General features: G+C 42.7%; 1 protein-coding gene across 1 annotated transcript in view; it reads left to right on the forward strand.

Moving 5' to 3' along the window:
* The first annotated feature begins 1,551 nt into the window (after nucleotides 1-1,551).
* MICU1 (mitochondrial calcium uptake 1) overlaps nucleotides 1,552-13,277 on the forward strand; it is a 244,446-nt gene continuing 232,720 nt past the window's right edge. Inside the window, exon 1 of the mRNA XM_025395548.1 lies at nucleotides 1,552-1,652. The gene's annotated coding sequence lies outside the window, so the exon portion shown is untranslated. The remainder of the gene's footprint in view (nucleotides 1,653-13,277) is intronic.

Genomic DNA, 13,277 nt, shown 5'->3' on the forward strand with positions numbered 1-13,277 from the left:
AGTGGTTGTAGACAAACACTGGGTTGTATGTAAAGCTCCAGCACAGCGCCATGAACACAATCATTTATTGTACTTTGGTTAGTTGGGTCTGAGAAGAAATAGAGAATAGAGTTGATACTGCTTACTTCACAATTTACCCCAGGGATGGTTTTGTTGGCTTTGTTTCTATAGTTGTTGCCTTTTCCACAGCTCTGCTACGTTAATTCCTGAAAAAAAAAAATTGTTTGAAAGTTCTCTGGGACTGGCGTGGTGGCTCACACTTGTAATCCCAGCACTTTGGGAAGCCGAGACGCAAGGATCGCCTGAGGTCAGGAGGTCAAGACCAGCCTGGCCAACATGGTGAAACCCCGTCTCTACTAAAAATACAAAAATTAGCCGGGCGTGGCGGGGCGCGCCTGTAACCCCAGCTACTCGGGAGGCTGAGGCAGAAGAATCACTTGAACCTGGGAGGAGAAGGTTGCAGTGAGCTGAGATGGCATCACTGCACTCCAGCCTGGGCCACAGTGCGAGACTCCGTCTCAAAACAAACGAAAAACCAACCAACCAACCTCCTACCCGCCCCCCCCCCCCAAAAAAAAACAACCCCCCTGGTATTATAGTCCTATTTCCATTCTATTTCCACAGCAGGGGCGAGAATCCTTTCCCATCCCATTTTTCTGATAAAAACACCGTCTTCAGCCGGGCGCAGTGGCTCAGGCCTGTAATCCTCGCACTTTGGGAGGCTGAGGTGGGCGGATCACCTGAGGTCGGGCGTTCGAGACCACCCTGACCAACACGGAGAAACCCCCGTCTCTACTAAAAATACAAATTAGCTGGGCGTGGTGGCGCAAGCCTGTAATCCCAGCTACTCAGGAGGCTGAGGCAGGAGAATCACTTGAACCCGGGAGGCGGAGGTTGCGGTGAGCCGAGATCGCTCCATTGCACTCCAGCCTGGGCATCAAAAGTGAAACTCTATCTCAAAAACAAAAACAAAAACAAAAACCTTCTTCAAGGGAAAACATGTTCTTTTAGTGGCTTAGAGACTATAAACTCTGCAGTAATATTAGTCTGCAAATAAAACACCTGAAAAACCCATCCAGTAGAGGAAGTGGTGAGGGTTTCTAAATCCAAAAAAGGCTCAAGGTTATGAAACAGGAACATTTAACTCTGATAAAATTTTATCTCTGATAAAACGAAACGGAGTTGGAAAGAAACAATTTCCAACTCACTGTTGTCCAGTTTTCTTTTCACGAACTCCTTTTTGCTTAGCCAACACGAAAACAGGTACCGAGGAGGTGTCATGAGCCACAGTAAATTTCTCAACAGATTCCTATGACCCTTGTGGAGGGGAAAAAAACCAGAAGAAATGCCCGACAGCTTCTGGGAGCGCTCCAGCTTTCCCGCCTAAACGCGAGCCGGGTAAGGGGGAGTGACCGGGCTAGGGCGGGGTCCGAGGCTGGGGCGTGGCGCGTTGATTTCCCAGCCCCTCCCCATTCTTTTCGTCTGTGCCCCTCCCACACGCCTGTCGCCAAGATCCCGACAGGCCCAGCGGCTAGGAGAGTCACGTGAGGGTGGGCGGAGGAGGTGGAGGTTTGTCTCCGCTGTTTCATCTCTATGGCTGTCAGAGGTGGGCGGCTTTGACTGAGGAGCTGCTGTAGCTCGTGCTTGGACGCGTGAGTCTCGGACTCTGGAGGGTATGAGGAGATAGCAATTTAGGGAAGGCGAAGGGGAAGGGGGTTGGCGAGACAGCCTTAGGGAACTGGGCTCCGAGGCTGGCCGTTTGTCCGTCCCGGGCATCCGGCTACTTCTCGGGTCTGCCGGGATACCTGTCTCTCCCTGATGCGCTCAGCTTTTGGTGCTGAGAGGAGTCCGTAGTCATGCTTGCCTCCCGTCCTCCACTTTTCTTCACCCCAACCCGTCCCTTCTCCCGTCCCGGGAGAACTTCTCCCAGTGCCGGCTTCCCAACTTGGCGCCGACGCCCCTCTCCTCACGGGCGAGTGGGACACTCTAGTAGCCTTCACCGGCTCTCTTGGAATTTGTGGATGTGGTTGGAAGTGGGTGCGGGAGTTCACAGATGGATTTCTAATACGGAGAAATATTAACCACTGAATCGAAGTAAGTGGAAAATCAGTGAGGACTCAAAGGAGCAATGCAAAGTGCAGGTTACTCGGACTGTTCAGTTTTTATCTTTTCCAGCGCCTTCCCATTTTCATTACGTTCTCCCTGTTTTCTTTTCACTGCCCCATTCTGGCCGGCCATAGGCTGTTTTGAGAAAGAGCTAGATTTTATTGACTCTGTGAATGTTAGGAGAAGAGTTGAAAACAAACTGTTCTTTAAGTTGCCTTCTCTGTAATCTTATGGTTGATGGTTTCTTTACCTTACCTTTACCATGCCTTAAAAAATACAGTGGCCATTAGTAAATATAAATAGAATAAATATCTTATAGCTAAGGGACTAGAGTAAAATATTTTATTCTCCCTGTGGTACCTTAGAAACGCCAATTTTCTTCCTATTTATCAGTAAATGTTTCTATCGCACTTGTTCGGGTGGCTTTTTTGATATGCCTTTGTTTATATTAAAACATCCCTTTTGGGCATGTGGGGAAGTGATCTAGCAGTATTAAGAAAGGAGTTTGCGGCCGGGCGCGGTGGCTCAAGCCTGTAATCCCAGCACTTTGGGAGGCCGAGATGGGCGGATCACAAGGTCAGGAGATCAAGACCATCCTGGCTAACACGGTGAAACCCCGTCTCTACTAAAAAATACAAAAATCTAGCCGGGCGAGGTGGCGGGCGCCTGTAGTCCCAGCTACTCGGGAGGCTGAGGCAGGGGAATGGCTAAACCTGGGAGGCGGAGCTTGCAGTGAGCTGAGATCCGGCCACTGCACTCCAGCCTGGGCGACAGAGGGAGACTCCGCCTCAAAAAAAAAAAAAAAAAAAAAGAAAGGAGTTTGCATTTCATTAGGTGAAACAAGTTCGGTGTTGATAGCTGTAGGAGAGTTTAGGTTTCATTGGACCATATGACAATAATAAACGTCAGCATCTTGAGACAAAGGTGTTGGCCAGAATGACCCACCTACTGTGTTTCTGGTGTGGACAAGGTAAGGAGCTTTTTGAATGTTGCCTTATCCTAAAAACTTTAGAACCCATTGCCACTTTTCTGTAAGAAGGTGGCTTTTGCCTCCAGCTACTCTTTGTCCCCACCGTTGGTATGTCTCTGATTGTCTCTTCTACTTAAGAGCATCACTGGCTACCTAATGTATCAAGCAAGTGTCCCTGACATCTTCTAAGTGTCCTTACTGAGAGTCGTAAAACATAATATTAACAAAAAGTGAATATTCTGGAGTGGCTTGTGTGCCTGGGGAGAAAGGGAAAGAATGATAGAAACTAATAAAAGCTAATAAATGGAAGAGAACAAAAGTGTTTATTGCTGTCTTCCTTTATATTTACTATATTCAGTAGATTGTTTACATTCCTAAGAAGTGAATCTCCAGACTAACTTTCCTGTATTTAAGAATAAAACAGGCTGGGTGTGGTGTCTCAGGCCCATAATCCCAGCACTTTGGGAGCCCAGGTGGATCCCTTGAATCCAGGAGTTTGAGACTAGCCAGGGCAACATGGCAAGACCATCTCTACAAAACACAAAAATTAGCTGGGTGCATCCCTGTAGTCCTGGCTACTTGGGAGGCTGAGACAGGAGGATGACTTGAGCCCTCGAGGTTGAGGCTGCAGTGAGCAGTGATCGTACCATTGTACTCCAGCTTGGGCAACAGAGCGATACCCTGTCTTTTAAAACAGCAACAACAAAAGAATAAAACGATATGAAATTTCTCCATAATGCAGTATTATGCAAAATAATTATAATTGAAATATTTAACTGACCAACTCCTTCAGATCTTATGCTATTCAGAGTTATAGGACTAATATAATTGATAAAGCTTTTTTAAACCCAATTTTGCCACTTTCAATCTTTAAAGTTAGCTTTATCTCTTGAGCCATTTTTACAATGGCTGCAGCACGTGCTGAACATTAACCATTTTTTCCATATACAATTGTATAATGTATCCCTTTTAAAATGATAACCAGTTTTTAATTAATTAACTAATTAATTAAATAGAGATGGGGTTCAGCCATTTTGCCAAGGCTGGTCCTTTTGTTGGGCAGTGGGAAAGAAGTCTCACACTGTTGCCCAGGCTGGAGTGCAGTGGTGTGAGTGCAGTGGCTCACTGCAACCTCCGCCTGCCGGGTTCAAGCAATTCTTCTCCCTCAGCCTCCCAAGTAGCTGGGACTGCAGGCGAGGCACCACATTTGGCTAATTTTTTGTATTTTTAGTAGAGATGGGGTTTTACATGATGGCCAGGCTAGTCTCGAACTCCTGACCTCAGGTGATCCACCTGCCTCGGCCTCCCAAACTGCTGGGATTACAGGCCTGAGCCACCACACCCGGCCTGCCCAGGCTAGTCTTGAACTCCCAGACTCAAGTGATCCTCCCGCCTTTACTCAAGGTTTACTCAAACTGTTTTTTCCACTCATATTTTCCTTTTCTTTTCTTTTCTTTTTTCTTTTCTTTCTTTTCTTTTTTCTCCCTTTCTCCCTCCCCTCCCCTTCCCTTTTCTTTTCTTGTCTTTTTTTTTTTTTTTTTTTTGAGGGGAGTCTCGCTCTGTCGCCCAGGCTAGAGTGCAGTGGCTGGATCTCAGCTCACTGCAAGCTCCGTCTCCCGGGTTTACGCCATTCTCCTGCCTCAGCCTCCTGAGTAACTGGGACTACAGGCGCCTGCCACCTCGCCTGGCTAGTTTTTTTGTATTTTTTTTAGTAGAGACGGGGTTTCACCGTGTTAGCCAGGATGGTCTCGATCTCCTGACCTCGTGATCCTCCTGTCTCGGCCTCCCAAAGTACTGGGATTACAGGCTTGAGCCACTGTGCCCGGCCCTTTCTTGTCTTTTTGACAGAGTTTCACTCTTGTTGCCCAGGCTACAATGCAATGGTGTGATTTCGGCTCACTGCAACCTCTGCCTCCTGGGTTCAAGTGATTCTCCTGCCTCAGCCTCCCGAGTAGCTGGGATTACAGGAGTGCACCACCACGCCTGGTTCAGTTTTGTATTTTTAGTAGATGGGGTTTTACTATGTTGGCTAGGCTGGTCTCGAACCCATGAACTCAAGTGATCCGCCTGCCTCAGCCTTGCCGAGTGCTGGGGTTAGAGGTGTGAGCCACTGTACCTGGCTTCCCACTCATAATTTAAAAATGAAAATATTGTAATAGCTTTATTTTGTGCCAGAAGAAGACGGTGATTGTTTTTAGATGGATATTCTATGTGCTTTGGTAAATTATGAGAAAATTGTTAATACTTTTAAGATATTGAAATATGAATATCTGAGCATATTTGAGATGAAAACATGGACAATATTTTTAAATGTTTTAAATTTCCTATTATAAAAGTAATATGCTTATTTTTGAAAAATGGAAACATTATGGAAAATACAATATTGAAAGTCAAAGTCCTAATTTATCTTTTCTCTTACTACCAGGTAACCCCTAGTTCCCTTTGCATATTTGGGATTCAGTGTGGAAAAGTAATTAAGGCTCTGGAGTCTGATTCCCTGGGAAAGATTGTAATACCAGTACTAGGCTTACTTCATTCAACCTCAGAAACCCAAGAAGAAAGAGAACTTTCCTTTCTCTGCAGTTCGAGCACACCACTGTATGGTAGTTTCATTGACCTGACTTGGGTCTTTGCCCATCTTAGAGAGGCAGTCCCTGTGGCCAGAGTGATGGAATGCTTTGTGTGGCTAGGCTCGGAATTTGTCCCTATCCTGGAGTGGGAAGGAGAGGGATATAGTTTGAAACCATTTGAATTAAGGGTGGGTGACAGGTCCTAAAGAAAAATTGAGGTGATACTTTCTGGAGAAGAGAGATTGGTTGCTGGATAGGCAAAAACAACAGATGTTCACTAAAATAATTTTCGTGGGTTTTTTTTTTTTTTTTTAATTAAGAGAACTTGGGGCCGGGCGCGGTGGCTCATTCCTGTAATCCCAGCACTTTGGGAGGCCGAGGTGGGCAGATCACGAGGTCAGGAGATCGAGACCGTCCTGACTAACATGGTGAAACCCCATCTCTACTAAAAAAAAAAAAAAAAAAAACACAAAAAATTAGCTGGGCGTCATGGCGGGCGCCTGTAGTCCCAGCTACTTTGGGGAGGCTGAGGCAGGAGAATGGCCTCAACCCAGGAGGCGGAGCTTGCAGTGAGCAGAGATCATGCCACTGCAATCCAGCCTGGGCGACAGAGCAAGACTCTGGCTCAAAAAATAAATAAATAAATAAATAAAGAGAACTTGGCTTCCTTTTGCAATATAAAAAATTGTATTTACAGTTTACGTGTTGATTTTTTTCTGTTTTTAATGCTTATTGTTATAATAACTTAAAGAATTTGAAAAAATTTAAACTCTTCCAGTGTGTGTATCTGTACTGTTATTACATGTTTAGTACCTTTGGTCTGGAATATTCAGGTTTTATAACTTTAAATATATTATGTATTGGCCAGCTTGTTAAAATAAATTCTTGATATTTTTATTTCTGTGGGTGAACTTGATTAGTAACTGCAGTTAATACATAGTAAATAAAAATGTTTTAAATATTTAAATACATGTTGTGGATATGATTAAATGCTTGGTTCTTTTCATTATTTTATGTTTAAACTGTTAGTATGGAAGCCACTTAATTTTTTTTAAGTTATTATTATTTTTTGAGGCAGAATTTTACACTTGTTGCCCAGGCTGAAGTGCAATGGCGCGTTCTTGGCTCACTGCAACCTCTGCCTCTTGGGTTCAAGCAATTCTCCTGCCTCAGCCTCCCGAGTAGCTGGGATTACAGGTGCCCGCCACCATAGCCGGCTATTTTTTTTTTTTGTATTTTAAGTAGAGATGGGGTTTCACCATATTGGCCAGGCTGGTCTGAAATTCCTGACCTCAGGTGATCTGCCAGCCAAAGTGCTGGGATTACAGGTGTGAGTCACTGCGCCAATCCAAAACCACTTTATTTTGAACATGGTATGTAAAATAAATTACCATAATTATAACTAATTGCTGTTACTGGGTGTTAACTTTAAAACTACAGTTAACATTAGTTTTGTATCTTTATGCCTTATTCTGATGGTTCATCGTTAAAACAATTTTTTTCTGTAGAAACGGGGTCTCACTATGTTGCCCAGGCTGGTCTCAATCTCCTGGGCTCAAGCATTCCGCCTGCCTTGGCCTCCCAAAATATGGGGATTACAGACATGAGCCACCATGCCTGGCCAGTCTTGCTTTAAGAGCACGATAGAGTGGATACCTGTAAATAAGATACCTGTGGGTAAAACAGATAACAGAATGTTAGTTGAAAAAATAAAAAAAAAGGTAGCTGTGGAATTGTACAACCGTGAGAAGTGATTGACATTAAATATAATTAATAACCTGGCATTGAAAAGTTAAATATTGCCACATCGTGGGAGAGGTGTTTTAGTTCTGTTTATGAGGCAAGAAATGGCTAGGAGTAGACTCATCTTTTTTTCCCCAAACTAACAGGGCGATCAATTTTTTGCTGATCATAAATGTTTCCTAGACTAATATTAAGTTCAAGATGGGTTTTACTATGAGAAAATTGAAACTTTAGTGTAGTATTTGAGAAAGATATCACATCAGTTAAGTATACAAATAGTGCTTGCATTTCTCTTCAAAGTGATTTAATGTTGCTTATTTAAAACTTGAAGTACTTGCTTGGCCAGGTGCAGTGGCTCATGCCTGTAATCCCAGTACTTTGGGAGGCTGAGGCAGGAGAATAGCTTGAGGTCAGGAGTTCGAATCCAGCCTGAGCAACATGGGGAAACCTTGTCTCTACTAAAAATACAAAAAATTAGCCAGACGTGGTGGCACACTCCTGTAATCCCAGCTACTTGGGAGGCTGAGGCATAAGAATTGCCTGAACCCGGGAGGCAGAGGTTGTGGTGAGCCAAGATGGCACCACTGTATACCAGCCTGGGCGACAGAGTGAGACTCCATCTCAAAAACAACAAAATCTTAAAGTGCCTATTCTAATAACCTTGCTTGGACCGTTAATTTGGATTTGGTGTCTGTTATAAGCAGAAATTATAATTTATAGTTTGCTTTTTAAAGTTTGTTCTTTGAGTATGGGAATTAGCAAGCTGTTTTTTTCCTTTTTTTTTTTTTTTTTTTTTTTTTTTTGAGACGGAGTCTCGCTCTGTCGCCCAGGCTGGAGTGCAGTGGCTGGATCTCAGCTCACTGCAAGCCCCACCTCCTGGGTTCACGCCATTCTCCCGCCTCAGCCTCCCGAGTAGCTGGGACCACAGGCGCCCGCCACCTCGCCCGGCTAATTTTTTGTATTTTTTAGTAGAGACGGGGTTTCACCGTGTTAGCCAGCATGGTCTCGATCTCCTGACCTCGTGATCCGCCCGTCTCGGCCTCCCAAAGTGCTGGGATTACAGGCTTGAGCCACCGCGCCCGGCCTCCTTTTTTTTAAAAAAGTAAACATGAATACTTTGCCTACCATCCTAATAAGATTGAGTCAGCACTGTAATATGGCACAAAAGAGTATTAGAATCTAGCTCTAATTTATCCTCCTCCCCTTTTTACTCGTTTTCCCATGTTCTAGTCAGAATGAGATACTTTTTGCTCCCCCTGTTCGCCATGTCTTTTTGTGTCTTTATGCCTTTACATAGGCTATTTGTTGTACTTGGAATGCCTCTCCACCATTCTGCCATCTCCCAACTGGTGAGCTGCTGTTCATCGTTAAACTAGGTTAATGAATTATTGTTCAGTATGTAGAAACTCCCTCTACCCTCAGGTGGTTATTTTCCTTGTTGGTTCTCATAATTTACTTTATCTGTTTAAAGTAGTCTTCTTACTTTGTGGAGCAATTGTATGTATTGTCTATTACATTGAGTGATTCTTGATGACAGAAACTGGGTCTTATTCATCATCGTATACCGAGTACACAACAGTGTCTTTGTCAAATGTATAAGCTCAGAGCATGTTTGGTGAATAAATGAGTAAATAAGATATATCATCTGTTTTATTTATTTATTGTTTTGAGACGGAGTCTTGCTCTGTTGCCTAGGCTGGAGTGCAGTGGCACAATCTCGGCTCACTGCAAACTCCGCCTCCCGGGTTCACACCATTCTCCTGCCTCACCCTCCTGAGTAGCTGGGACTACAGGTGCCTGCGACCACGCCTGTCTAATTTTTTTGTATTTTTAGTAGAGACGGGGTTTCACCACGTTAGCCAGGATGGTCTCGATCTCCTGACCTTGTGATCTGCCTGCCTCAGCCTCCCAAAGAGCTGGGATTACAGGCGTGAGCCACCGGGCCTGGCTGATATTTCATCTTTTTTAAAAGTCAGAATAGACAAAGGATATAATCCAACAAAGTAAGTCTGTACTTTGTAACCTTTATCGGTCTAATATATTTAGAGAATTTACCTGGACACATCTAGAAAATTCCATCCACATATTCTACAACATATCAACAAACAGATTTCTAATATGTATCAAGACATCGAAAGGAGAGATGAAAATATGTTCTGTTCTTCAAGGATCTTACAGCCTAGTGGCGAAAACGGACAGATGAACAGATAATTACAATTTAGATTTAAGCTCATTAAAAATAAAGAAAATAAAAAATTCAGTTTCTCTTAGTTTTACTAGACATATTTCAGATGCCCAGTACTCACATATGGCTAGTGGCTATTGTATTGAACAGCACAGATACAAAATATTTCTGTCATCGCAACCTGTTCTACTTGACAAGAGCTGTGGTAGCACATTATAATTAAATGAATCTGCATTCTCTAGTTAGATGATAGTTAATTTCATTTCAACCAAGTTTCTTGTGCTTTTTCAATTAAAATTCACTTTTAGATTTGAAAGTTGTGTTTTTTTAAATTTTAAGCAGATTTTATTGTGATATATTTCAAATAAAGTAGCATTATTATTTTTTTCAGGTCTTTGACCTGCAATAGCATTTAAATTAAGCAATCTTAGAATTTGATTTTCAATGTAAGCATTGATATTGTCTGATATTCTATGCTAATAAGTCCTGAGATGGTACTGAAGCATAATGGTTAAGTGCAATTCCATTGGGAGCCAGGGCAGTGGCACACACCTGTAATGTCAGCTATTCTGGAGGCTGAGGTGGGAGGATTGCTTGACCCCAGGAATTCAAGACCAGCCTGGGCCACATAATGAGACCTCATTTCAAAAAAATAATAAAGATACACAATTGTTTTTAGAAAATAGAGTGTTTGTCTCGATCTCCTGACCTCGTGATCCGCCCGTCTCGGCCTCCCAAAGTGCTGGGATTACAGGCTTGAGCCACTGCGCCCGGCTGCTCTTCTACCTCTCTTATCCCGGTGATAGATATTTTATTTTTGTTTTGTTAATTCCTCTATTCTGTACACAAAATAGGGATGTGATGACTAATAGTGTTAGGTACTTTTAATACTTTCAGTTCTGGTTAGTTTTTCATATCTCTAACAGTAATTCTCAAGTGGGGTTTCATGTCTGAACCACAGAATGCAGACAATGATTTCGGTGGTTATTTTCACAGTTCTCCTTGGATTGGTACATAACTGCAGATTGAGCATCCTTAATCCAAAAATTTGAAATCTGAAATGCTCCCAAATCTGAAACTTTTTGACCGCTGACATGATGCTACAAGTAGAAAATGCTACACCTAACCTCTTGTGACGGGCTGCAGTCACAGCGCAGGCACACAACACACAGTTTATTCAGTGGCCCCAAGGGAAAGGAGACCATCCAGCCTCCTTCGGCTGCAATATATCTTTTGTGCACAATGTATGCAAACTTTGTTTCATGCAAAAATTACAAAAAATGTTGTATAAAATAACCTTCAGGCTATATGTATAAGGTATATATGAAGCATAAATGAATTTCATGTGTAGACATGAAATTTTATCTGACTGTATACTTCTGAACCACACACTTAAAAATGATTAACACAATAAATTTAATGATATATATTTCATGTTCTATCCCTAAGATATCTCATTATGTATTTTCAAATATTCCAAAATGCAAAAAAATCTAAAAGTCCAAGACACTTATGGTCTCAAGCATTTCAGATGAGGGATACTCAGCCTGTATTATTATTCTAGATGCATAAGCCCAAGAATGCCTTAAGTCTTTCATGGAACCCCTGTTGAGAAAGGCTACAAGATGTCCGTAGCCATGCTTTGCGGTTGACTCTCCACCATAGCTACATAGGGATGACACAGACTGAAACGGATGAAAGATATCAAGTAGGAAGGATTATGGGAATTTTTACCTATTTTGTACTGTTTTGGAGAATAGCAATTATAGATGTAATTGAGTATTCCTCAAGGAATATGAAATATGTATATTCATTGTGATAGAATGTGGGTAAATGATGTTTATAAATGGAAAATGCCATACAGTGTGAAATAAAATTTTTTTAAGTTAATAGACTTTTGGGGGAGCAGTTCTAGGTTTACAGAAAAAACTGAGCTAAAAGTACATACCCCTTCACCTTGCCCCACAATTTCCCCTATTTTTATCTTACATTAGTGTGATACATTTATTAAAATTGATAAGCCAATATTGAAATATTATTATTAACTAAAGTCCATAATTTACATCAGGGTTTGCTCTTTGTGTTGTTCTTCGTGTTGGTTTTTTTCTTTTCTTTTTGAGACGGAGTCTTGCTCTGTCACCCAGGCTGGAGTACGGTGGCGCCATCTTGGGTCATTGCAACTTCTGCCTCCTGAGTTCAAGCAATTCTCCTGCCTCAGCCTCCCGAGTAGCTGGGATTACAGGCACCTGCCACCATGCCTGGCTAATTTTTGTATTTTTAGTAGAGACAGGGTTTCACCATGTTGGCCAGGCTGGTCTCAAACTCCTGACCTCAAGTTGGTCCACCCACCTCGGCCTTCCAAAGTGTTGGGGATTATAGGTGTGAGCCACTGTGCCTGGCCCTGTGTTAGATTTTTGTTTGATTTTGGATTCTTATTGTGATAAACATATAACATTAAATTTATTTGTCTTGTTTTTAAGTGTATGGTTCAGAAGTGTTGAGTATAGTCACATCTTACAGCAGATTTCTAGAACTTAAAAAAGTCTTTTTTTGAGACAGGGTCTCTTTGTATTACTTAGGCTGGAGCACAGTGGCATGATCAGGAGTCCCTGTAGCCTTGACCTCCTGGGCTCAAGCAATCCTCCTGTCTCAGCCTCCTGAGTAGCTGGGATTACAGGTATATACTACCATGCCTGGCTAATTAAAAATTTTTTTGGCTGGGCGTGGTGGCTCACACCTGTAATCCCAGCACAGAGCAAGACTCCATCTCAAAAAGAAAAAAGATTTTTTTAAATTGTGGACACAGAGTCTCACTGTGTTGCCCAGACTAGTCTTGAACAACTGGGCTCAAGTGATCTTCCTCCTCAGCCTCCCCAAGTGTTGGGATTATAGGTGAGAGCCACTGCACCTGGCCTGGAAGATTTTCATCTGGAATTTTTAAAAAAGCCTCTGTGGGAAAGGGAGCTAACCAGTGGTAGTGTGTGAGAAGATAATCTTTTCTTTTTTTCTTTTTTTTTTTTTTGAGTCTCGCTGTGTCGCCCAGGCTGGAGTGCAGTGGCACAATCTCGGCTCACTGCAAGCTCCGCCTCCTAGGTTCACCCCATTCTCCTGCCTCAGCCTCCTGAGTAGCTGGGACTACAGGCACCTGCCACTGCGCCCGGCTAATTTTTTGTATTTTTAGTAGAGACGGGATTTCACCGTGGTCTTGATCTCCTGACCTTGTGATCCGCCTGCCTCGGCCTCCCAAAGTGCTGGGATTACAGGCTTGAGCCACCATGCCCGGCCGATAATCTTTTCTAGAAATTGAGATATCTTCCTTTAGCTCGTCCAGACCTTTGTGGCATACTTCACAGGTTTACTTAAAGATAGCAAAAAGTTATTGCCTACAATTAGCAGGACCAAGAGCTTTGTTTTTGTGAAGAAAGTAGTCAGAAGTGTGGAAGAAGTGGTTGTTTTGATTGTTTGATGAACGAAATAGCTATGTTAGCAATTTTTCCTGATTCTGCCTGTATTTCTGCTTATCATCTTGGCATTATTCCTCCAAATACTGCTCTTGTCTTTGATGTATATGGCCTTTTTTTTATTTTTTATTTTTATTTTTATTTTTTTTTTGAGACAGAGTCTCTGTCGCCCAAGTTGGAGTGCAGTGGTGCGATCTTGGCTCATTGCAACCTCCGTCTCCCGAGTTCAAGCGGTTCTTCTG

This window comes from Theropithecus gelada, chromosome 9 (genome assembly GCF_003255815.1).
Source record: "Theropithecus gelada isolate Dixy chromosome 9, Tgel_1.0, whole genome shotgun sequence".
Taxonomy (NCBI): Eukaryota; Metazoa; Chordata; class Mammalia; order Primates; family Cercopithecidae; genus Theropithecus; species Theropithecus gelada.